The sequence below is a fragment of the Lissotriton helveticus genome, chromosome 4_2, assembly GCF_964261635.1.
Source record: "Lissotriton helveticus chromosome 4_2, aLisHel1.1, whole genome shotgun sequence".
NCBI lineage: Eukaryota > Metazoa > Chordata > Amphibia > Caudata > Salamandridae > Lissotriton > Lissotriton helveticus.
The window spans coordinates 1,594,633-1,619,729 of record NC_136064.1 but is presented as its reverse complement, the minus strand read 5'-3'; the positions used below and the strand labels follow the sequence as shown (position 1 = coordinate 1,619,729).

At 46.5% G+C, this 25,097-nt stretch overlaps 1 long non-coding RNA gene across 1 annotated transcript in view; it reads left to right on the top strand.

Moving 5' to 3' along the window:
- The first annotated feature begins 12,330 nt into the window (after positions 1-12,330).
- Positions 12,331-25,097, top strand: part of LOC144752167 (uncharacterized) — an 85,775-nt gene continuing 73,008 nt past the window's right edge. The window contains exon 1 of the long non-coding RNA XR_013594036.1: positions 12,331-12,417. This is a non-coding gene — a long non-coding RNA (uncharacterized LOC144752167). The remainder of the gene's footprint in view (positions 12,418-25,097) is intronic.

The window sequence follows — 25,097 nt, the reverse complement described above, 5'->3', positions numbered from 1 at the left end:
AGCACTTTTAATTGTGTTCTAGGGCTGCCTCAGTGATCCATGACGGATAATTAAAGAGAACAAAGACAGAAAAGTCACATAATGAATGAATTCATACTTTTTTTATTTAAAAGTCTATTTAGTGTCAAGAGGAGGTCTCTGCAGGCTCTTTAAACAACACACACAGGCATTTTTCTTTTGGCAACCCTACTTTATATTCCTTTTCATGAAATGCATTCTCACAGTACAGCTGTAAATGTATTTATTAATTTAAAAGGTTTTATATAGCGCTGACTGGACCCAAGAGTATCAGAGCGCTTTACAGGATAGGTTAAACAAAAGACAGGTCCAACTAAGTACAGTTGCTAAAATAAGGTAAGGCAGTTGAACTATATGAGTGATTTACAGATACAAATGTAAGGAATAGGCAGAGTGGGGACCCAGGGGGTACTGGAACCAGGAAAAAACATTAAGCTTCTGTAACCAGTTTACAAAGGCATGTAAATATGCAAATGGTCTTTAAACACCTGTGAAAAACTCGGGCGGGCGGGCTGGAGATAAGACTCCAGACACTGCCCGGCAGAGGCCCCAGCAGCTTGAGTTGCACTGCAGCCGACCGGGCTGAGACACAGGACGGAAGAGGGAGGCTGAAGCCCTTGGGCCTGGGCAGAAGTGTTACTGGGAATGCGCGACCCCCTTCGCATCGCTCCACGGCCCCTGGAGGTCGCACCCCACAGTTTGAAGACCTCTGCCCTAGGGGCTTGATATACAAGGTTCCAAGATACCTCAATGCCATCGATGACGTATTGCTCAATCATTTGGGATTCGCTTAACAACCAAATTCTTTGTGGGACTTGTAGCCCTAGTTCTCTTGAAATGAATGCAATGATTTGTTAAACAAAAAACGCTATGGCAGACATTTTGTGTCGTTTAACTTTACTATTGCTGTAAATGACCCTTTCGGATTGTGTTTCCGTGCTTTAAATACAAAGTGTGCAGGTTAAGCAGAAAAACACTTATTTGCTCAAGGAGATGGTAGGTCAGCACCTTAAGAACTCAGGCCAGTGTAAGAGGCCACTGAGCTAGCTCCCTGCACAAGACTTGACAATGCTTTTAAACTGCAGAAGGCAGCCAACCCTTATCCAAGACTTGGTCAGCCTGTGCTCCTCAAACAGATGGAAAGAGTTCTTTGGGTTCCTGCCAGTTGCTGATGCAAGAAACATGGCTGTTGGTGCAGCACTCGCAGGGCCGGCTTTAGCGCTGGTGGCGCCCAGTGCGACAATCACTTTTGGCACCCCCACGTCCCTTGACCGCCTCCTCAGATTTTCTCACTACCACCTGCAAAAGTGCCCCTCATCTCTCCTATAATAAGATATTGCTAAGCACACAGGTCGGCACCCAGTGCAGCCGCAGCAGTCCCACTGCCCTAAAGCCAGCCCTGAGCACTCGAACCCTGATGCAACATCACCTCGACGCCTGCCTATGGTCTAAAGAAAGCTTCCCCTGTGTATTAATGTCACATAGTCCAAACCCTGGCAAACAAAATCTCAGACAGTCACATCCCCATACCTGCAGGGTATCCTGTTAATAACTGCTAATGGCCACGATCCAGTAACTATCATTGCTCCCTTAAATAGGAACTCTGGGGCATATTATCAAGACAGGCGATAAAATTATCGCCGCTTTAGCGGCAGAAAACTGCGTCTAAAACAGCAATAATGGGCTTGAGAATATGCTCTATGGAATTACAATTGAAGCCCATGTTAGATGTCCTTCACATCTGACATGGGCTGCAATTGGAATTCCATAGAGCATATTATCAAGCCCATTATCGCTGTTTTAGCGGAAGTTTTCTGTGGGTCTAGGTTTGCAAAAGATTACCTCACCGGTCATGCCCCAGCGATACCTTGACATCAGACACTGAGAACAATCAATTTGTCCATGCTCAGTGCTACTAGGTCTCAGGAAAACTCCATCCCTCGTCATGCTCCCGAGACACCATGATATCAGATGCCCTTGTCTTTCAGCCTAATTTAATACACTGATGTTTGCCCACCAGCTTCATGTGCTACTCCTAGAATGTGACTTTGACAGGGAGAAATCTAAGGACTAGGTCAATGATCCAGCCCATCAGTGAGGCAACAAAGAAGAAAACAGAATCTTTCCAACTGGCAGACCATGTACAATACACCAGCCCACAAGAGATCTCCAGCTACTCCACTTCTGGAGGAGCCCCTTTAATAAAACACTCCCACAGAGAAGCTCCTTTAGATAAATGACTTGCACCCTGCTTTCCTGCTAATTTGTAGGTCTTGGCTTTAGACCGCGCGGATGCGCTGTCTCCAACAGAGACATGCTGTATCTACAATCCGCCCATAGGCTTCCCATTACTGTGCATCACTGTCATTCCAGTTTTCCTTCTCCCCATTTGTGAAGGGCATGCATAAGTCATGAATATTCCAGTGTTTAGCTCTCCCTGAGCACACAGTCCAACTACGATAAACCTCTGCAGCGACCATTGTTGTTAATTGTTTTGGGACTAATTTATTATTTTTAATACTGGGTGACTTGTTATGCGCTTGTGCTTTTGCTTTTCTTCTTGGAGCAGGCCCAAGTGTGAATGTGTCTTTTTCTGCGTGCTCCCTCATGTACTTCTCTTCCTCTCGGATCTGTGTTACTTGCCCTCATCCACCCATACTCTGTTGTTGTGCGTGTTGTTGCTTGACCCCACCTGCCCACTCTCCCTTGTTGTTGCTTGCCCTCACCCGCCCGCCCTTGTTGTTGCTTGCAGCCACCTACCCTCCTTTGTTATTGCTTGCCACCACCTGCCCTCCACCAGCCCTACATTGTTGTTGCCTGCCCCACCCTCTTTCCCTTGTTGTTGCTTACCCCCACTCGCTTTCCTTCCTACACTTGTTGTTGTCTAATAAAGCTTACCGGTAAGTAATTCAAGCATGCACAGCCATAGAACACTTGTTGCAAGTCAGATTCCATAAACATTCACGAAGAACATAGATTAACACAAGAGCCAGCACAAAGCGGGAAACACTGCTTCCATGTGGATCATCTGTGCAGATGGATCTACATACCATATGAGGGTGAGCTGAACATGTGAGATATCTCGTTCCTCCTGACACTCTTGGGGGGACTCTGGCGGTGGATCAGTTTGTGTCTAAATGTCTTAAGAATTAGATCCCTTTGGGAATTTTTGCATACATCACAACATTCCTGATTCTGATCTACGTACCACACACCACAGTTAATACACACTCACTAATTGTATGGGAACCTCCAAACTTTGCCAATTGATCAATATTGTAATGAGTATTTTCATTTATTTATATATAAAAAGTTCATGACAACATCACAAATCACAAATACAATTTTCGAATTTAAAAACAGAAAAGTGCGTGACAAATCAATATTTTTACACAGTTAAAAGCTTAATAAAACAAATTATAACAAGCATTGCTGCCTACAAAAAGAGAAAAAAAAAAAAACTATTAAAAAGTGACCAAGAAGCGACGCGTTTTGGTGGTCTTACAGGTCCAAACCACCTTCTTCAGGCTTTAAAATTTGTAATTGTCACAGCACTTGCAATATCTCAATCAAGGCTTGTGATATTCTTAATAGGCTGGGCTTCAAAACTCCCGGTCTTCGACCACCCTTTCAGAGATTTATTCAAGTATACAGTTTCCCAGCACGGCTCAAAGTGCGAGGATTAAAACGTAGACCTGATGCAATGAAACGTCCAACGTGGCTCACACTTTTCAGTAAATGATGCCTTTGATAATGGGGTGTGGCCACGAAATGATGAAGCGAACACACAGTCACTGCTTCGTCGTTTTTGTGACTGTTACATAAACTTTCAATAGCGATGTGCCGCCCCGCTGTGTCATCCGACCACGCAATCCAAGGGTATTCGTGTCGTGAATAATTAAAAAACAACCGGGATTAAAAGATCTTCGCTGCACCAAACTTCTCCGTTTCCACTTTGAACGGAAATGGAGAAGTTTGGTGCAGCGGAGATTTTTTAATCCCAGTTGTTTTTTAATTATTCACGACACTAATACCATTGGATTGCGTGGTTGGATGATACGGTGGGGTGGCACACCACTATTGAAGGTTTATGTAACGGTCACAAAAACGACAAAGCAGTGACTGTGTGTTCGCTTCATCATTTCGTGGCCACACCCCATTATCAAAGGCATAATTTACTGAAAAGTGTGAGCCACGTTGGACGTTTAATTGCATCAGGTCTACGTTTTAATCCTCGCACTTTGAGCCTTGCTGGGAAACTGTATACTTGAATAAATCTCTGAAAGGGAGGTCGAAGACTGGGAGTTTTGAAGCCCCGCCTATTAAGAATATCACAAGCCTTGATTGAGATATTGCAAGTGCTGTGACAATTAAAAATTTTAAAGCCTGAAGAAGGTGGTTTGGACCTGTAAGACCACCAAAACGCGTCGCTTCTTGGTCACTTTTTAATAAGATATATTGGGGTATATTACCAACGATTAGCGATATTTAACGCTAACGAGGCTTAGCAACAAATTTTTTAACGCTAAGCATCGCCGGAAATTATCGCAGAGATAACTTGCTATTAGCAAGGTTTATCTCAGAGGTGATAAAAATCCTCACGCTAACTGCCAAATGAGACATCTAACATGGGCTTCGATTGGAATTCATAGAGCATATTATCAAGCACATTATCGCCGCTTTATCGGCAGTTTCCTGCCGATAAAAGCGGTGATAATGTAATGCCCGTTCTTGATAATATGCCCCCTAATTCTTAAGACATTTAGTCAAGTGGTGTTCTGTCCCTTTGGCAGAGTAGGACCCCTCTCTGTTATCTTGATATCAGTTTGTGTCTAGACAAACTGGGTTTGCAGAAAACGTACACACATGACCCACATGTTCACTAGAACTGGTTGGATTGACACTGTCATTTCCTCATCACTGTCTCTCTGATTTTCAAGAGTTCTAAAATTTGCAGTCAAACTTTTGCTCCCTTAATCCGGGGGCCTGACAGGTTTTGGTTCTTGGACTCGACCAAGCCAGCCTTTGTTTGCAACAGTAGGATTTGGTGCTCCCCTGGTACCTGTTGTAAACTTATCAGACAACAAGCAAAGTGTGGCATTTTCATATCTGGAGTTTGGAGCTCTGAGCAAGACATCAGTCCATTCTCTCGTGCATTGAATAATAATCTTTCATTTATGTTCTACCTAGCAGCATGGGGCAAGGCAAGTGAAATCCTTCAGGTGCTTCCAGAAGTCTAATTCACAATCAAACCACCTGGAAAACAAACACATTGAAGAAGCATCACTTTCAGAGCTGTTTAGTTGGTTCTTTGTGAGTTCAGAAACCTCACCCTTTACTGCAATACGATCTGTCAATTTCATTGCATCTTTTCCCAGCAGTAACCAACTGGGGTCCTGGAAAGGTGATGTCACTCCTGCTTGGAAAATCAACAAGCTTAGGACATTTGCCTCTTCTGAAATCCACTGTCCTTTAGAGGGTCTAAGTTGTCTTTTGGTTAGCATTCAATATTCATTTCTAAGGCTCGGTCATGTTTCCATGCCAATCCTTTTTTCCCCCCTTAACTTCTCTTGTGAAACTGAAGACTCTTCACTCTGTATGTTAGGCGCTTCCTTAATTCTTACTTGTATCAGACTTCACCAGTTGCACTAGATTATATGGCAAGGCAGAGGCTCTCATTATGTATGCAAACATTTTACTGTTGGCCCATGCAGCATTCCAAAGCTTAATCATGACACCACAACTGAATTAGATCACAAGCCATAACATAGATGAACTCCCCAACATGCTAGCAGCTCTCCCTCTTTTGGTTGCTGCTCCCGTGCAGAGAAGTACTGTTCTCATTTGATCATTGTTTGAAAAGATCTTGTGTTTGTAGGACCGCACCAACAAACACTGAAGTGGACCCGCCCTCATCCAAAAGGAAACCATCTACTGCATCACTGCAGCAGACCATACCATTCTGTTCATGGAAGGACTCAACCTCCAACTCAAAACAGATGGCAAAACCACCATCAGAGGCACCATAGCCTATAGACCTCCAGGACTATGCCCCGGCTTCTGTGATGCCACACCTGATTTCATTGCACCACAAGCCATCCACACTGAAGACTACATCCTCCTCAGATACCTCAACAACTCTAACACAGCCAACCTCTTCAAAAGCCTGAAGAACATCAGCCTCACCCAACTAGTCACCTATCCCACACAAAACACAGGACACTCGCTCAGTCAAGCACAGCCCTGTCACGGGCCACTCAATTGTACACAATCACAGTGGCAGCCAGCACCTCTCACCTCAGCTGAGGTAAGGTACCTGAAAGCAATGGACCAATGTCCCCAACACCTTGCACCCCGAAACTGCAAGGAACCTTTAACAGGAAGTCAAGAACTTCACCACCTAGAACACAGAGTGCGCCAACAGAGTTACCCTCATAAGGCCCACCAATCAATAGTTCCACCAAACATGCAAGTTGGTACAAATCGGAACTGAGAACTACAAAACGCAACTAGAAAGGAAATGGCGCACTAGCAAGGAATCCAGAAATCGGACCACCTTTAAGACTTCGCTCAACCACTACCACCAACTCCTGAAAGAGAAGAAAAAGAATGTCCTAGCTGACCACATCGTAGTGAGCTCCAACAGCAAAGAGCTCTTTAGCATTGTTAAGAGGTACTCCAACCCTTTAGCAACCGGAAACATCATCCCCCCTTCCCAAAAACTCTGAAACACTCTGGCGGACTTCTTCCATGACAAGATCTCAACCATCTGCAAAAACTTCGAACCCCAACCCACCACCGCTGACAATCTCCACATCCTTGCTCCCACAGAAACAAGCTCTGTCCACCAAATCACCACTTGAGACCAGTTCATCACACAGAAACCACAGCCATCATGCACTCTGTCCAGTCAGGAGCTCCCATGGACCCATGTTCCCACAACCTCAGAAACAGGACTATCAGCAACGAGTTCACCACTATCTTCAACACATCCATCATATTTGCCACCTTCCCATAAGAATGGAGACATGCGGATGTCAAACCCCTTCCAGAAACCATCTGCCGACACCAATAAGCTCAAGAACAAATGGCCCATCACCCTCCTCCCCTTTCCTGCCAAACTCATCGAAAAGGCGATCAACTGCCAACTCACGGAATAGCTGGAGAATGAGTTTCTGGACCCATCCCAATCCAGATTCCGCACAAAGCACAACACTGAAACCGCTTTGATCACAGAGAGCAACAGAACCCTCCTCAGCCATGACGAAATGGCCAACCTGACCTCTCTGAAGCCTTTGACAACATGTCTCACCACATCCTGATCAAGTGGCTTCATCAGATCGGAATTCCCATCTTTCCTCACCGGAAGAACCCAGACAAACTGTCTACCACCTTCTACCTCGGAAACCTAAAACATCATCTGCGGCGTCCCTCAAGGTTCATTGCTCATCCCACTCTGTTCAACGTTCACATGACCACCCCCTGCCAACGTTGTCAGAGCACATGGACTGAACATCATCGACTGTGCAGACAACACCCAGCTTATCCGCTCCCTATCTGACGACCCTTCCACAATAAGGGCCAAGTTCCGCTCATGCATGACCAGCGCCACTGATTGAGGTAGCTGTTTTGCATCCAAACTCAGCACAGGCAAAACAGAAGTACTTATCTTCTGGAACAACACCTTCCCGTAGCACTGCTCCTGGTGGACCACGGAATTGGGTCCTTACCATCCCCCACTGACCATGTCTGGAATCTCGGCATCATCCTGGACAAAAAAAACTCATCATGAAAAACCAGATCAATGCAGGCTCCTCTGCCTGCTTCCTCACTCTTCGCATGCTCAGAAAGATCTTAAGTTGGCTTCCAGTCATCACCAGATGCTTTGTCACTCAAGCCCTCATCACCAGTCTCTTGGACTATGGCAATGGACTCTACATAGGAATTACCACACACCTCTTGAAGAGACTACAGGCCGTACAGCACTCAGCTGCCAACTCATCCTCCACCTCCCCAAATGGACACACATCACCCCTCCACCAAAGACTCTACTGGCTACCCATCCATAAGAGATGCCAATTCAAGATGCTAACACACCTACAAAGCCCTGCACAATCAAGGATCAGCATTCATTAACCACCGCCTGAGCTTCAACCAACCAACCCGCAAGACACCTGCGCTCTGCCTTACTCTCTCACAGCCGTCGCAGCTGCCAAAGCAACAGCGGAGGAAGCTCCTTCTCCTGCCTCCTGCCTACCTTACCTACCATCCAAGATTTCAAAGGGAAACTCATGACCTGGTTGTTTAACTGATAACACCCAAGAAGCTTGACTCTCAGCGCCTGAATACCCTCACGGGTGATTAGCAGCGCTTTATAAATCCTGATTGATTGAGTTATTTTGGTGCCCTTTAATGGAGACTGGTCTGTTTACTGTAATAGTAAGGTACATTTATGTAAAAAACAAAAGTTACATAATGCTAATTTAGAACAGGTTGTGTATTTAGTCAAAGAGCTAGTGATAGTTTTAGAAAAGTTTTAAATATCAGGAGGGTAATTGATACTTTTCGACGAGAATATTCTTTTGTCTGTTTTTGAGTATAGCTTGGTGTATTTTACTGTGTCCTGAGGCTGTGATGTTCGGTTGTTTCTTTTTATTTATTTATTTATTAGTATTTTGCAGAGCGCCTGGTTACACTAGCAAGTGTGTCCCCGCGCTGTAAATGCTAATAGAAGTTGTTCGTTGCTGACGCTTCTTTCGATTTTAGTTTTTGGGGAAGAGAATTGTTTTCAGGTCTTTCCTGAATTTAGTTTCTGAAGGTTCGGTGCGCAGTTCCACTGGCAGTTGATTCCATTTCTTGGCCGTTTGGACTCTGAAGGATTTTCCGCCCATTTTGGCTGTCTGGACCCTCGGGACATTTACCTGTCCCGTCCCACATGATCTCAGTTGTCGGGTGGGTTCATTCCATTTCAGAAGACCGCGGAGGTATCTTGGACCTTTGTCATGCAGAATGCGATGACCTGTACATAAGGCCTTAAAAGTCACACGTTCCCTGATCGGGAGCCAGTGGAGGGTTCTCAGAGCTATTTTAGATGAAGCTCTCCTGGGTAGTTGTAGGATCAGACGGGCCGCTGCGTTCTGTACTCGTTGGAGTCTAGAAAGACTTTTTTCGTTGGCTCCAAGATACAGAACATTCCCATAGTCTAGTCTAGATGTTATTAGGCTGTGGACTATGGTCTGGCGCACCGATATAGGCATAAGGTCGAGCGTTTTTCTAAGGACTCGTAGTATCCCGAAGCAGGTTCCTGCTACCTGTTTGGTTTGGTGGTCGAGTGTGAGGTTTTTGTCTAGCCAGACCCCTAGGTTCTTTACTAAATGGCTAGGTGTGGGCAGATCACCCAGCTCTTCCGGCCACCACGCTGAAGTCCATACTGATGGAGCTTTGCCTATGATCAGTACCTCCTTTTTGTTGCCATTCAAGCGTAGGCAAATGTCTGCCATCCAGAGTGCCACCTTCTGCATACAAGCTGCAAAGTTGGAGGCGCTTTGCTTCTCAGGTTGTGTTAGGGTTACAGTCAATTGCGTATCGTCCGCATACGATACTATCTCAACCCCAAACGTCTCTGTAATTCCTCCTACGGGGGCTACTTATAGATTGAAAAGAGTGGGGCTGAGACTGGAGCCCTGTGGCACTCCCTGATTGAGTTCTATTTCCTTAGACTTGAACTGGCCCTGGGCGACCTGGAAGGTTCGGTCGGTTAGGAAGGATTTCATCCATTCCCAGGCTTTTCCTCTCACTCCTCCCTTTTTCAGGCACTGTAGCAGTGTGTGGTGGGCTACAGTGTTGAAGGCGGCACGAAGGTGAAGGAGAATTAATGCCGCCGTTTGGCCCTTGTCAGCATATCCTCGTAGGGCTTCTGTTGAGGACAACAGGGCTGACTCGGTCGAGTGATGGGCTCGAAAACCCGACTGAGAGGGATGGAGGAGTCCACTAGCTTCAGCAAATGCTGAAAGCTGTGTATTCACAGCTTTCTCAGCGATTGTAGCGAAGTAGGGAAGAAGGGAGATGGGTCTGAGGTTGTCCAATTTGTCAATGCTGATATTGGGTTTTTTCCTCAGAGGCAGGACAGTCGCTTTTTTCCATGTGGTGGGGACTTGTCCTGTACTGAAAGAGAGAGCCAGGAGGTGACTAATATGGGGTTCCAGGATGGTGATGCTGCCATAGAGTCTTTTAGGGGTTGCTGGATCACTCGGTGATCCAGATTTGATGCTGTTAGCTATACTGCATAGGGTTTCTTTGGGCGGAACTATAAATGCTGAGCGACATTTATCCTCCTGTATATGTAATGAGTTGTCTACCTGTTCCCTGCCTGCTCTGGCCTTGTCTGGGAAGCTAGCGTAAATTTTGTCCACTTTGTTAGCAAAGAACTCTGCTATTAGGTCGCACGTTTTGACTGATCCCGTCATGTGGGTGGCTAGTGAAGTGAGATCAGAGAGTTCCCTGTAAACTAAAAACATTTCCTTCATGGAGTTGTCAGCATCTTTGATTCTGGTACAGAGGTAGGATTTCTTAGTTTTTCGGATGAGCGCGTGGTATATTTTGAGCCTATTCTTGTACTCAATTCTGTCTGCCTCATGGTAGTGTAACCGCCATTTCCTCTCGTGAATTTTGCATTTTGCTTTTTGGTCTCGAAGTTCACCATTGAACCAAGGGGCGGATTTGGTCCGTCTAACCAGAGCCTTATAAGTCCATGGTGCTGTCTGGTCCAGCGCCTTTACAATCAGATTATTAAGATTTAAGCAGGCGGATTCTATATCTTTGTCTCCCGGGAGGGCTTCTAGTGTTATGATTTTATTGAAGGCCTCTGTGGAGAATTTATCCCATTTCCTGCGTTTATTAGCGTGGGCGGGTTCCTTGTGTAGTCCATCATCTGGTACCGACACCCTAAAAGTTACAAGGAGGTGGTCGGACCATATGACTGGAGTGGGAGGGTCTATGGTTAAGGCATCTCAGTTGGCAAAGATGGGGTCTAGGAGATGTCCCTGACAGTGAGTAGGTTGTTCTGATTTAAGTAGCATCTGGATGCCGGCTAACTCCTGTTTAATTTCCTGGGCCTCGTTGTTCTTGAGGTCATCAAAATGATAATTTAAATCCCCTAACAGGAGAAGTCTTTCATGTTCTAGAGCAGAGAGCGTAAGGGTTTCCAACAGTTGGGTGGGGAAAGTGGCTGCGGGGCCAGGGGGGCGATATATAAGACATCCCCTGATGCAGTATCCCTGGTGAACGGAGATGTAGAAGAGGCCAGTTTCGCTTTTGTCAAGATCCCTTCCCTCTAGCGTGCAGGTCAAGTCCTGTTTATGGATTATAGCGATTCTTACCCCTTTTCCCTTTGGTCTGTCTATTCTTTTGATATCGTATCCTGGTGGGAGGGCCATCAGTATGTCAGGTGCCGAAGTGGCGTTCAGCCACGTTTCCGTGAGAAAGAGGGCATCTGTTCGACCATCTGTTAGGTAGTCGTGCACCTCCATCTTGTGTTTTCCTAGGGAGCGGCAATTTAGTAAGGCCAGGTTCAATATCTTCCCTTTGTGTCTTGATCCCAGATGTCTTTTGACTGAGAAAGCACAATGTGCACATTTTTTCTCTTGATTATTTACATTTAGACTATGTCGGCAGGGATATTCTAGAGGGGGACATAGCTTCCGCAGTTCTAAGGCGCTATAGTTTTTCCGGAGGTTGGAACCAGCAGGGGGTCCTGCCCCTGCTCCCGGGCGCTCACAGACGGGCACAGACGGGCTTGCCTTTGGCGCGCCCGCTGCGCCTCCTGTGAGAGCCAGGCATTTATTGGAGGAGTGTCTCGGGGTGGGCGTGGCAAGGCAGCAGCAGCGCTCCCCTCACACCTCCCCCACGATGGCGGCTGTTTGCTTGTTTTTCCTGCCCCCTAGCAGCGCTCAGATCAGCTGCGGGGGGGTCCAGCCGGGGTCTAAGGTAAGCGGAAATCAAGCGCTTTAACAGTGAGCGCTTTAAAATAATGTGAGCTAAAGTCTAAAATCGACCGTCTTTCACATTGCAGAAGTCCCCAATTAGTAGGTAAAAAGTCGGCTATTTAGCCACAATATACATAAAAATACAAGCTAAAAATCTTAAAATCGAAGCTTAGCTTTCAGCACAATTCGCAACGTGTCTCTCACCTCCCGGCTTTCCGCCTCAGGAGTAGAGAGTAAGCATTTTACCCCGCGTCGCAGAAAGAGATGTTTTTATGGGAGTGTCTTGGGGTGGGCGTGGCCAGGCAGCAGCAGCGCTCCCCTCACACCTCCCCCACGATGGCAGCTGTTTGCTTGTTTTTCCTGCCCCCTAGCAGCGCTCAGATCGGCTGCGGGGGGGGTCCAGCCGGGGTCTAAGGTAAGCGGAAATCAAGCGCTTTAACAGTGAGTGCTTTAAAATAATGCGAGCTAAAGTCTAAAATCGACAGTCTTTCACATTGCAGAAGTCCCCAATTAGTAGGTAAAAAGTCGGCTATTTAGCCACAATATACATAAAAATACAAGCTAAAAATCTTAAAATCGAAGCTTAGCTTTCAGCACAATTCGCAACGTGTCTCTCACCTCCCGGCTTTCCACCTCAGGAGTAGAGAGTAAGCAGGGTGAGGTGCAGCTGGGCGCTCGTGGGAGCTCCTGCATGTCTTTTATACTCATGGAAGTAGAAAAAGTCTTCTTGTGTAGGTCCCATGAGAGTAGGCAGCCATTTTGAATTAGGATCTTGCCCACTAGCTTCCATTAGTTTACGTTATTGCAAGTCTGCGGTGACTCTGTTGGATGCAACTATCACTTTTTCAGTGGCCGTTGTGCCCGTGAGTCTTTGGCAGGGTTTTTGTTCATGCTGAGTTTATCTTTAGTGGATAAAAGACAATGGATTACTGTTTTCCCCCAATATAATTGGCTGAAAGCCACGCAGAAGCAAGTACAGTGTCTAGTAAGACTCAAAAAGAAGAAATTCTGAAGAGGCTCATTCAGATGCAATTACAGGAATTGATTAAGGAATTGATTAAAGAAGTAATGAAATCAGTCTTGGGTGGAAAAAAACAAGGATGAGGGATCAAAAAGGGAGTTCCGATATTTAGATAAGAGTGAGAAGAGTGTTGAGAAAAGAGGTGGAAAAAACAGAGGAAAACAAAGGTTGATCTTAGTTTGAATGATGGCTCAGGTGGGTGATGCCCTGCTTGCCAATGTTAAGAATGGGGCAGCGCATAAAGAGGTGTCCTATGCGGTACTCAAAATTCTCATCTGTTATCAAAAGTCCCTTGGTCTGAAGTTTCTTCTGGCTTAGAGTATTTTGTTGAAACCCATTTAGGGGGATGGATGTGAGCCGGATGTAGGGAAGGAATTTTCTGACAAGTTATGGGAAAAGGATGTTGTTAAAAACCTGGAAGGATGGGAGACGTTCTCAGTCTGAATCCTAGGAGTGCAGAGTGATTGCCAAAGGACCACATGAGTAAATATTAAATATATCAAGCAATGGCAGGGCAGACAGACTCGTGAAAAAGGAGGGCAAATCGGTGATAAGAGCGGGGCACAATAGGCCCCTGATCTCTAGAAAAGCCTGTTCTACTCTGCAACCAGATTTAATTAACTTTCTATTCCACCTTGGATGTGACCAGAGAAAGATTTTAGTTAAGGCATTAAACCTTAGCACAAAATATCCAACCGCTTTTCTTGGCAAATTGGTATGTATCTTGGATATGCCCGAAGAGGCGCATTGTTGAAGTGGACATTTTGCTGCTTAATGCCTGGTGCCTTATCACGTCGGGCCGACTCATGAGAAAGGACACACCCTGGACCTAACTTTCTCTACGACCCCTATAGAGATGCTTGCTCCTATTCAGGTGCTTTGGTCTGATCACAGGCTGGTTAAATTCTTTCTTTTGGAAGTCAGGAAGCCCTCCGCTGCCCCCCGGCTAGCCTCCCAGGGATTTAGGGGATTTCACCGGGTCACTCCGGAACTACTGGCACAGTCGTGCGCGGACCATCCTTTTGCCCCGATGGGGGATTTAGATGAGGATGTGGGGCGATTTCAGACCTGGCTCTCAGAAAGGTTAAATGATCTTGCCCCTCTGAGGCCTTCGCGCCAACCTGATAAAGGTGCATCCGCCCCATGGTTTACGGAAGCGTTGGCGGCTTCACGTCGACAATGTAAGGTAGGGGAAAGAGCATGGCGCGCGAAATACGACCCGTCAGCGAAGCTTGCTTACAGGTCCTTGGCGAAAGCTTATCATCGAGACATCCTTTCTGCGAAGAAGGCTTACTTCGCGAGAAAAATCGAAGCTGCCTCCAATTCCTGTAAGGAGCTTTTTGCTATTGTGCGGGAGTTTACGACTTCACGGAGTGCACCGACGCAGACCCCCCCTCCTGCCCCTTGGGTCAGAGCGATCGCGGATTTTTTCACCTCTAAGATCCAATCGATCCAAGACTCTTTCCCTGTGCAGGGACCCGAGGCGCCTTGTTGGGTGGAGAATGTTGCTGCCACCTCGCCTAGTGCAGGTGTGGCCCTGTCAACTTTTCCTCCTCTCTCTATGACCGCCTCATTCGATCTGATGGCTTGTCTCAAATCAGGTTCTCCCCGGGACGCCTGCCCTGCCAAGTTTCTGGCAAAAATGGCAGCTATCATTAATCTATATGTGAACCCTCTGTTGAATTGTTCTCTTGTACAGGGTGTGGTTCCTCAGTCCTGGAAGCAGGCAATGATTATCCCCCTGCTTAAAAAACCCGGTTTGGATGCGGAGGTGTTGGCAAACTACAGGCCTATCTCACTCTTGCCTGCTTTCGCGAAGATCATTGAAAAGCATGTGCACAAGGTGCTGGCCGATTATCTGGAGTCCCATGGTCTACTGCACCCCACTCAATCGGGTTTCCGCACCAATCTTAGCACCGAGACTGCTCTCCTGGAAGTTTCGGAGGCGATTAAGGAGGTGCTGGACTCGGGTGGTAGGGCGATGCTGGTGTTGTTAGATCTGTCGGCGGCCTTTGACACCGTCCCCCATGAGGGCCTCCTTGTAAGACTCTCAGAGATTGGTCTCAGGGGGACGGTGCTCCAGTGGTTTCGATCATTCCTGGCAGGCCGTCGACAAACGGTCTGGGCCTCCGCCTGCTCCGCCGAGATGTCGCCACTGGGTGTCGGAGTTCCTCAGGGCTCAGTATTGAGCCCAACTCTATTTAACATCTTCATGACCCCTCTGGCGGCTCTGGCGGAGTCTTTCGGGGCCCAGATCGTTTCCTACGCGGATGACACCCAGCTCCTCTTCACCTGTGAGAGGGGTGCGGATTTCGATGGAGGTAGGATCCAGGGTTGCCTTGAGGCTGTATTTCAGTGGTTTCAACATCACAGCCTCAAGTGCAACTCGGATAAATCTGAGGTCCTCTTTTTCGGGTGCAGTTCGGATCCGGACTGGAAAGTGTGGTGGCCTGAGAACATGTTTCCACCAGCAAGTTCGTCCCAGGTGGCGAAAAACCTTGGGATTAAGATTGACAACGGCCTCACACTGCGCTCACAGATAATTGGTCTCACGGGCACCTGTTTCGGCTTGCTCCGGATGTTGCGTAAGTTTCTCCCTTTGTTATCGCAGGAACACAGGAAGATCACCGTGCAGGCGATAATTGGCTCGAGAATTGACTATGCTAACGCTCTCTATCTCGGCCTGCCGGAATATCTGCTTCAACGGTTACAGGTGGTCCAGAACTCAGCAGCTCGGGCCATCTTTGGACTATCTCGCCGTGCTAGAGCCTCGGGTCTCCTGGAGGCACTGCACTGGCTTCCTGTCCGGAAGCGGATAATTTTTAAGATCCTGACTCTGGCGCACAAAGCCCTGCACGCCTCCGGTGCGAAATATCTCCAAAAAAGACTGACCTTCTACCATCCAGTCAGGTCACTGAGGTCAGAATCCTTGTTTCTTGCTGCAGTGCCTCGTGTGAAGAGGGCACGCATCGGTGGCCGCTCTTTTAGACTACTGGCGCCCCAGTTGTGGAATAAGCTGCCAATGGCCCTGCGCAGTATTCCAAACTTGTTGGCCTTTAGGAAGGGGCTCAAAACTTGGCTTTTCACTTCTTAGTTTTTTTCTGAGCTCCGTTGGTTTCCTTTCTGTTTTTATCTATTTTTCTCTTGTTGTGTTGTAGATAGCTTGCAAAACAAAGCGCCGGGACACTCTTTGAGTAGCCGTGCGCTATATAAAACCCCAGTATAACATAACATAACATAACAATGCTCGGAGGCCAGTGACCTATTTGTTTTATGGGTGCAGCTAACTCAGCACTAACTGCAGAGTTGCAAAGCAATACTGAGGATTAGTCCTAAGTTAGCAGACTTTGTGAAAAGAGAGAGTATTGTTTGGAGTTGGGCTGGGGGTATTGGTCAAACGTATTGGCAAGTATGTTATCACTTTTACGGCCCTCGATAAGACCCATATTTCACTAGAACGCATATTTGGAGTTAATGGTGTTTTTGCAAGGGCTGGGGGAAGGGGACCTTTCTCTGCCAAGGAACTGCAAAGTCTCAAACCCAGTAGCAAGGCAAAGGACATTTTAGAGTGTTCCAATCTGCTACAGATTTCTTTTCCAAAAGATGGAGGATAAGACGAAGGCTGATCAGTGGGAAAGGCCAGAAGTCAGACGGACAGCAAGGTGAGTAGGAGTCCTTTTTATGATTCTTCCCAAGAAAGGTTGGAGATAAATTAAGCATCTGTTTAGAATAGCAACTGTTGGGTGTTGCAGCCAGTTCAGGGTATGTAGTAGTGGTCATAGGGTTACCAGTACAAAAGAGAGATAGCCCAGACAGTTAGATTATACGGAAAAAGATCTGGTGGCGACATAAGTAGCGTTGATGCTCAAGAAAGGGGCAATTCTGCTGGTGCAAGAATGCATGAAGGGATATGTGATTATTTTTGGTGGAGAAGAACAGCAAGGGCTGGAGCACCATGATAAATTTGAAGGATGTAAATCTAAATCGTTAAGTGGATCCCAAACAATTCAAGATGGAGTGTATTCACCTCCTGAGGGACATCTTGTAAAAAGAAGATTGGTTAGAAAATCTGAATTTAAAGGATGCTTAACACTTACTTAAGCTGCTTGCCGCTTTTGTTATCTGCATTTGTAAAGCACACTATCGCCCTCAAGCGTAGCCTTGTTGTGAAGGTAAACTGTTTCAGTGTCTTCCCTTTGGTCGAAGCTCAGTTCCTTTGCATGTTACCAAGGTGATTCAGCCTGTAGTACGTTTTCTAAGAGACAGAGGTGTTAGAATGATGATGAATTTCAATGATTTTCTATCCAGGACTCAAGTTTCTGTTCATTTGAATTGGACAGTTTGCCATTTAGGGTTTGTGGTTAACAAGGTAAAATCTACTGCAATTCTGTTGTTTTCAGGTAGACATGTTTGGGACAGAACTGAGGTTGTTACCACAGATGGTGAATAGAATAAAGTCAGAGATCAAGTTCATTTTGAGGGAGTCAGTATTCAGGCAATGATAGCATTTGCACGGGTGATAAGCCTCCTCTCCACTTAAATGCAAGCTTATATTCAGGTAGTGTTTCCAGGAGCACGTTATTACAGAGCACTGGATTGTTTGAAGGCTTCTGCCTTTTAAATGGATCTTTGGTCTGGAGAGGATGCAAAGCAAACAGTGGAGGCCTTAGAGGAGTTCCAGTGGTGGTTAAATAATTTGGACTCTTGAAAGTCCAAGCCGAAGGCGCGCCAAAGGAAAGTCCGTCTGCGCCCGTCCGCGACAGGCGCTGGAGGGGCTGTTCAATCGCAGTCCGCCCGTCGCTATCCGGTAAATGAGCTCATGAACCTCACTATGCCCAGGGGTTGTCCTTGTAGGATCGATATGGCCAAAATCAGAGGACCATTTTCGTGTAGATCCTGTCTGTGGTCTTCTCCCTGGGCTCCAATTAAGACTCCAATTAAGATACAGTCCCCTCTATACAACCGTATTGTACCTATGTCACATTTTAAAGGGGGTCTAATAAACTCCCGCTCTATGGGCTGCCACAGTCAAGATCTATACGATCTTATTGTTGACTCAAACTTAGATTGTCTCTTTATAACGGAGACTTGGCTGACAGAGTCCAGCAACCCTGATGTAGCTGCTGCCCTTCCACCTGGCTACACTATCTTCCGACAGGATAGAATGAAAGGAAAAGGAGGAGTGGCGGTAGTGCTCAAAAGCCATATGAAATGTCATACCTTTCCTTTAGCTCCCCTAAAATGGGTTGAAGGTCTGAGCTTTTCTATCAAGCTAAATGATTATCGTCTTTTTCAGGCGGCTTGATTTACCGCCCTCCAGGCAGTGCCCTGTCATTTCTAGACTCACTAAGTGACTTTTTGGGCCAATTCTTAGTACATTATCCACATTTCACATTCTTGGGTGATTTTAATTTACACTTGGAATCCACATCAGACACACAGTCACTGAATTTTCTCCAAACCTTGGAGATTTTTGATCTTCAACAAACTGTCACACAGCCCACTCATCAAGCCGGCCATACCTTGGACGGAATATGCACTAATCTTCCCCTTCTAGAGACTCAGCCCCCAGTCCCGCAGATTTGGTCAGATCATTTCTTGGTCCCCTTTCACATCAAGCTCTCAAAGCCCCAACCTCCAGTCAAACTCACTCACAATTTAGGGAACCAAGTTAACTGGACACGAGTAGAGGCTAATTTGAAGCTGAACCCTATCGCTGCGCCACTTATTTCCATCACGCCTGGCGATGCTGCCCAGGGCTCTAAATGCTTTCATAAGTGGATGCGACAGGAGATTAAGGACAGATTCCCACAGATTCGCCTGTAAGGTAAAGGGAAAAAAGGGAAGATTAATCCCCCTTGGTTTTCACCTGAACTAGCAAAACTGCATCTATTATGCAGAAAAAAAGAACGTAACTGGCGAAAAACTTACGACCTGACAGATAGAAGCCTGTATACCCGGCAGAGAAAAATTTACCTCACGGCGATCAAAACAGCTAAGAAGGATTTTTATATTAATGCTATTAACACAGCCAAACAAAAGCAAAAAAAGCTTTTCTCCATCGTCAAGTCCTTCACTCATCCTAGGGCCCTACAACCAGAAATCCCTCCGTCTCTAGAATTCTGCAATCAGATAGCGGACTTCTCTGAAGAAAAGATTTCACAAATACAAAAGGACTTCCAAGCTCCTTGTCAAGTTTTGTGAGCTACTCCACCGGATTGTGGAAAGAATCTGAAGGGCTGTTTCAGCACCTTCACTCCGCTTACGCTTCTCCAGACACGTGAGGCAAGCGTGTCATGCAAATCTGGTGCCCCCTCAGATTCATGTCCTCCAAGAATCCTCCACCAAGTAATTGAGGTGGTTAACCCCATCATAAATGAGATTGTTAATGCCTCCCTGAGCACAGGCATTGTGCCTAGCGAGTGGAAGCACGCAATCGTGAGATCTCTTATGAAAAAAGCAAATAAATCCCCTACAGACCTTGCTAATTTGCGCCCGATTTCACTCCTCCCGGTTCTGGGGAAAATCACTGAACAAATGGTCCACAAAGAATTAAAAAATTATGTAGATACCCATCAAATCCTTCATCCTCAGCAATCGGGCTTCCGTTCACACCATTCTAAGGAATCTGCCCTGATTGAACTCACAGCTTCAATAAAGCTACTACAAGATCAGGGGAAGAACGCCGTCTTGATCCTATTCGACCTTACGGCGGCGTTCGATACCATCTCCCATTCCCTATTGATCAATAGACTTAGGGATATAGGAATCATGGACGTTGCATTGGAGTGGATAATCTCTTTCTTGTCTGACAGGTCCCAGACCATCTCTTTGGGTACTTTTCTCTCTAAGGAGAAGAAGGTACATTCTGGAGTCCCTCAGGGCTCAATATTGAGCCCTTTATTGTTCAATATATACATGGTTCCGCTCATCACTTTAATCGAGTCATACGGCATATTAGTAACATCATATGCCGATGACACTCAGTTGATTGTCCCCTTGGAGAACAATTCTACAGATGCTGAGTTGAATTTTAAGAAGTGTTTAAGAGCTGTCTTCTGTTGGATGAATCAAAACCATCTTAAATGCAACACCAGCAAGACGGAAATGTTGCCTATTGGCAAAAATTTCCAATTCTGTCCCACCAAATGGCCTGAGGACATCCCTGCGCCACCGCAAGTAGTCGCATCAGCGAGAAATCTTGGAGTTTTATTTGACGCCGCTTTATCCTTCGACCAACATGTCAGGAATGTTGCAGGAAGCCGTTTTAACATCATTAAGTCATTAAAACAGTTTTTTGACCTTCTTCCCATTGACTCAAGAAAGGCAGTGGCCTTAATTCTTGCACGTCTTGATTATTGCAACGGCCTGATGGCAGGCGTCAAAAAGAAAAACACACAAAAAAACTCCAAGGCGTGCAGCATGCAGCGGCTAGACTTGTGCTCAAGTTACCTAGGAGATCATCTGCCTATGCTGCACTCAAAACCCTTCATTGGTTACCTCTACCTAAAAGAATACTGTTTAAAATCTTAATTATAGCATTCCGTGCATTCAATGGCATTGGCCCGATTTACCTCATCAAACGGTTTCCACATTACAGTCCCGTAAGGACCTTAAGATCCTCAAGTCAGAATCTAATCAAGCCGTTAAAATTCAAACTTAAGACTAAAGGAGGCAAGTCTTTGTCTTTCTTATCTGGTAAAGCGTGGAATTCTATCCCTAACCATCTTAGAACTCTAACTCAGGACAACCAATTTAGAAAACTACTCAAAACGTGGATTTTTTTGCTTTCTGACGATTATGCAATCTCCCTCATATAGCTTTTTCCGGTTTGATTTTATTGCACACTGTTTAGTCAGCGCCAGGATGCTCCTTTCGGAGCGATTGTTTGCGCTTTAGAAATATACAAAAATATACAAATAAATAAATATACAAATAGCAAAGCAATGGCTTGAACCTTTAATTTGTTTTGGAACCAGCTGAGTCTTTCAAGTTAGGGATCTCGATTGGAAGAGATAGAAATAGGGTGAAACAGATCAAAATGTCTTTCAGGTTTGGCAATAAGAGTTTCAGAAATTCCGTCTGAATCATCTGCCAGGGTTACAATATCAGGTGATGTTCTGGAATTCCAGATGTCTAAGAGACTATACCCTTCAGAAGCTCTCCCTAGCGAGGGGAACTGGGGCTGCGAGCGACTGCTGTGTACAAAAACGAGCAAATCTGGATTTATAATTTTAATAGTATCGTGATTACCGCATTTTGAGCGCTTTTAACTCGTTTTTAAAATTGTTTGTAATTCATCTCTGGGGGCTTTAAAATTAAGGGGAATTGTACCTTAGGCACTCTGACACCCTAAACACCTCTCTTCTTCTTTTAAATCCGCCCTACCGCTCCTTAGCTGACACTCGGCGGCGGTGGGCGCCATCTTGAGTGAGGCAGTCGGGGAGAGCGCTCTAGTCGCGCCCTACTCCCGCCCTCCTGGTGTATTTTAATCGAACTGTTGCAGAGCTCTGCGCCCTTCAGAAGCTCTCCCTAGCGAGGGGAACTGGGGCTGCGAGCGACTGCTGTGTACAAAAACGAGCAAATCTGGATTTATAATTTTAATAGTATCGTGATTACCGCATTTTGAGCGCTTTTAACTCGTTTTTAAAATTGTTTGTAATTCATCTCTGGGGGCTTTAAAATTAAGGGGAATTGTACCTTAGGCACTCTGACACCCTAAACACCTCTCTTCTTCTTTTAAATCCGCCCTACCGCTCCTTAGCTGACACTCGGCGGCGGTGGGCGCCATCTTGAGTGAGGCAGTCGGGGAGAGCGCTCTAGTCGCGCCCTACTCCCACCCTCCTTCCTCCCTACATAATGTGTAAAGCAACCAGACGGCGCAGCGGGCTGGCGCAGCGGGCGCGCCGGATACGCGCCGAAGCCGAGCCCGTCTGCGCCCGTCCGCGCCAAGACCGCGCTAGGCGCAGGACACGCTGTTTCCACTTCCCCTGTACTCAGGTACGACTCTTCCGAGCTGCTGTCTATGCGCCACACCCTTCCTAGTCCTTCCTGTTGTGTGCATTCCTTTTCCGACCACCTTTGGGGCCCTTACTTCTGCCGCCAGTGTGGTTGGTCATCTTCCAACCCCTTCAGCCCCATTCCTCCCCCTCTCCCTTTTCCTCGGCATAAGACAGCCTCCTTTAATGGTGGCCTTATCAATGCCAGATCCTTAGCGCGACACGGACAAGACATCCATGACCTTATCATAGCAGCCAATCTAGATGCCTTGTTCATCACTGAATCTTGGTTGCATGATGCTTCAAATCCCGATCTTGCCACCGCTCTCCCCCCTGATTACACCATCCTCAGGCGAGACAGACCCATTGGTCGGGGAGGCGGATTGGCCATTATTGTAAAAAAAGCACTTAAGTGCCACACTTTTGATCTGGCCTCTTTCAAGGACTGTGAATCCCTGGGATTTGTTATTCAAACCAGTTTCTCCTCCGCTTTTTCAGGAGCACTTGTCTATCGCCCCCCCGGAAATGCCACTACATTCTTGGACTCCCTTGATGAAACTCTGGCAGCTTTTCTTATCCATTACCCCACCTTCACTCTTTTTGGAGACTTCAATCTTCATCTGGAATCTGATACTGACCCCCACACTCTCAATTTCCGCCATTCACTGGAGATTTTTGGTCTTTCCCAATTAGTCTCCCTTCCTACCCATTGTGCCGGGCACACCTTGGACGGCATTTGTACAAACCTGATTTCCTTAGATGCCGCCACCCCCGTGCCACAAATATGGACAGATCACTGTCTCATTCCCTTCTCCATCAATAACAAAACCTTGCCCCCTCCTCCCATTAAACTCTCTCACACCCCCTTCCCTGTTAATTGGAAAAAGGTAGCTGAGTACATCAAACTCAATCCACAACCGGCAGTACCCCCCCCTTCCATCATGGGTGACGCCTCATTAGATTCCACAAACTTCCACCTGTGGATTGAGAGAGTAATCTCTGTCAATGCAAAATCCGTCAGCCAAAAACCCGTCCGAGGAAAAAAGAAACCCAATGCCCCCTGGTATACTCCGGCCCTCGCTGACTGCCACCTCAAGTGTAGGCTTTTGGAGAGAGAATGGAGGAAAACCTACAATTCAACGTCCAGATCCACTTACATTCTCCAGAGAAAGCAATATCTTTCCGATATAAAAAAAGCAAAAAAGGCATTCTTCACTTTAGCAATAGATTCAGCTAAACAGAAACAACAAACGATTTTCAATATCGTAAAATCTTTTACTCATCCCAAAGCACTGGCACTTGAAATCCCCCCCTCACAAGCCCTCTGTGATCAAATTGCTGATTTCTTTGAGGAGAAAATTAATAATATCCATAAGGACTTCCCCCCTGCTCCTATTCCAATCCAAGAGTCTGACACATCTATTCCCTCACTAAACCAATTCACAGCAGTCTCCCTATTGCAAACGCACAAAGCCATACTAGCCTGCAAATCAGGTGCACCCACAGATTCCTGCCCCCCAGTCATCTTGCACCACCTTATTGAGTCTGTCAACCCTCTAATCAATGCGATTGTGAACGAATCCCTTGACTCCGGTATTGTTCCTATTGAGTGGAAGAAGGCCACAGTCAAGCCCCTCATGAAAAAGCAAAATAAATCCCCTACTGATTTGTCCAATATGCGCCCAATCTCACTTCTCCCTGCGCTAGGCAAAATCACCGAGCAACTAGTCCATGAGGAATTAAAGAATTTTGTGGAAAATCAATGTATCTTGCACCCACAGCAATCCGGTTTCCGCTCCGGCCACTCCACAGAGACCGCTTTGATTGAGTTGTCAGACACCATCAAGTTCTTGCAGGATGAGGGCAGGCAGGCCGTCCTCATCCTGCTCGACCTAACCGCGGCCTTCGACACCATCTCGCACACTATTCTAATCAATAGGATGCGTGAGATTGGTGTCTCGGGCTCCGCACTTGCTTGGATTACATCATTTCTGTCCAATCGCTCTCAAACGATCTCCTTAGGCCCCTTTATTTCCGGTGAACGATCCATCATCTCAGGGGTACCCCAGGGTTCTATCCTGAGCCCCCTCTTTTTTAATGTGTATATGGCCCCCCTTCTCACGTTGATTGAATCATATGGGATTCTCGTGACATCCTACGCTGATGACACCCAGCTTGTCGTCACTATCGATAAAAGACTTCCGGATGCCGCCATCAAATTCCAAAACTGTCTGTCAGAAGTCTTTTCTTGGCTCAACCTGCACCATTTAAAATGCAACAGCGCCAAAACAGAAATAATTCCCCTCGGTAAAGGCACATTCTTTTCCCCCAAAGACTGGTGGCCTCATAACTCCGAAGCACCACCTAGCGCGGTTGTCTCAGCCCGCAACTTGGGTGTTCAATTTGATGCTTCCCTCAGCTTCGATGAACATGTGCGCATTACCGCAGGGCGCTGTTTCAGTTTGATCAGGCAATTATAGAAATTTTTTAATTTTTTGCCTATCATTGCCAGGAAATCAGTCGCGGTGGCGCTTATCCTCTCCCGGCTGGATTATTGTAACGGCCTCTTAGCAGGTATCAAGAAGTCCTCTCTGAAAAAACTACAAACTGTCCAACATGCAGCAGCCAGGCTTGTTTTGAAACTCCCCCGCAGGTCCTCGGCCTCTGCAGCCCTCAACGCCCTCCACTGGCTGCCCCTCCATAAGAGAATCCTATTCAAGCTCTTAGTTACTGTATTTAAAGCTAACAGGTGCATGGGTCCATCCTACCTGATTAAGCGCTTCCAGCGTTACAATCCAACTCGCTGTTTGAGGTCATCTGGCGCCAACTTCATCTCTGAACCCCGTATAAAATTAAAATCCAAGGGTGGAAAGACCTTTTCTTTTCTGGCGGCCAAGGCATGGAACCGCCTCCCCCCCAGCCTTAGGCACGCCCCATCTGAAAGCCTTTTTAGGAAATCCTTGAAAACATGGATTTATTCTCAGTCCGACTCTTCAGTTCTCGCAGCTATTTGATCCATGCCCCCCATAGACGACCTTCTGTGTGCTTAGCGCCAAGATGCTCCCTCCGGAGCGA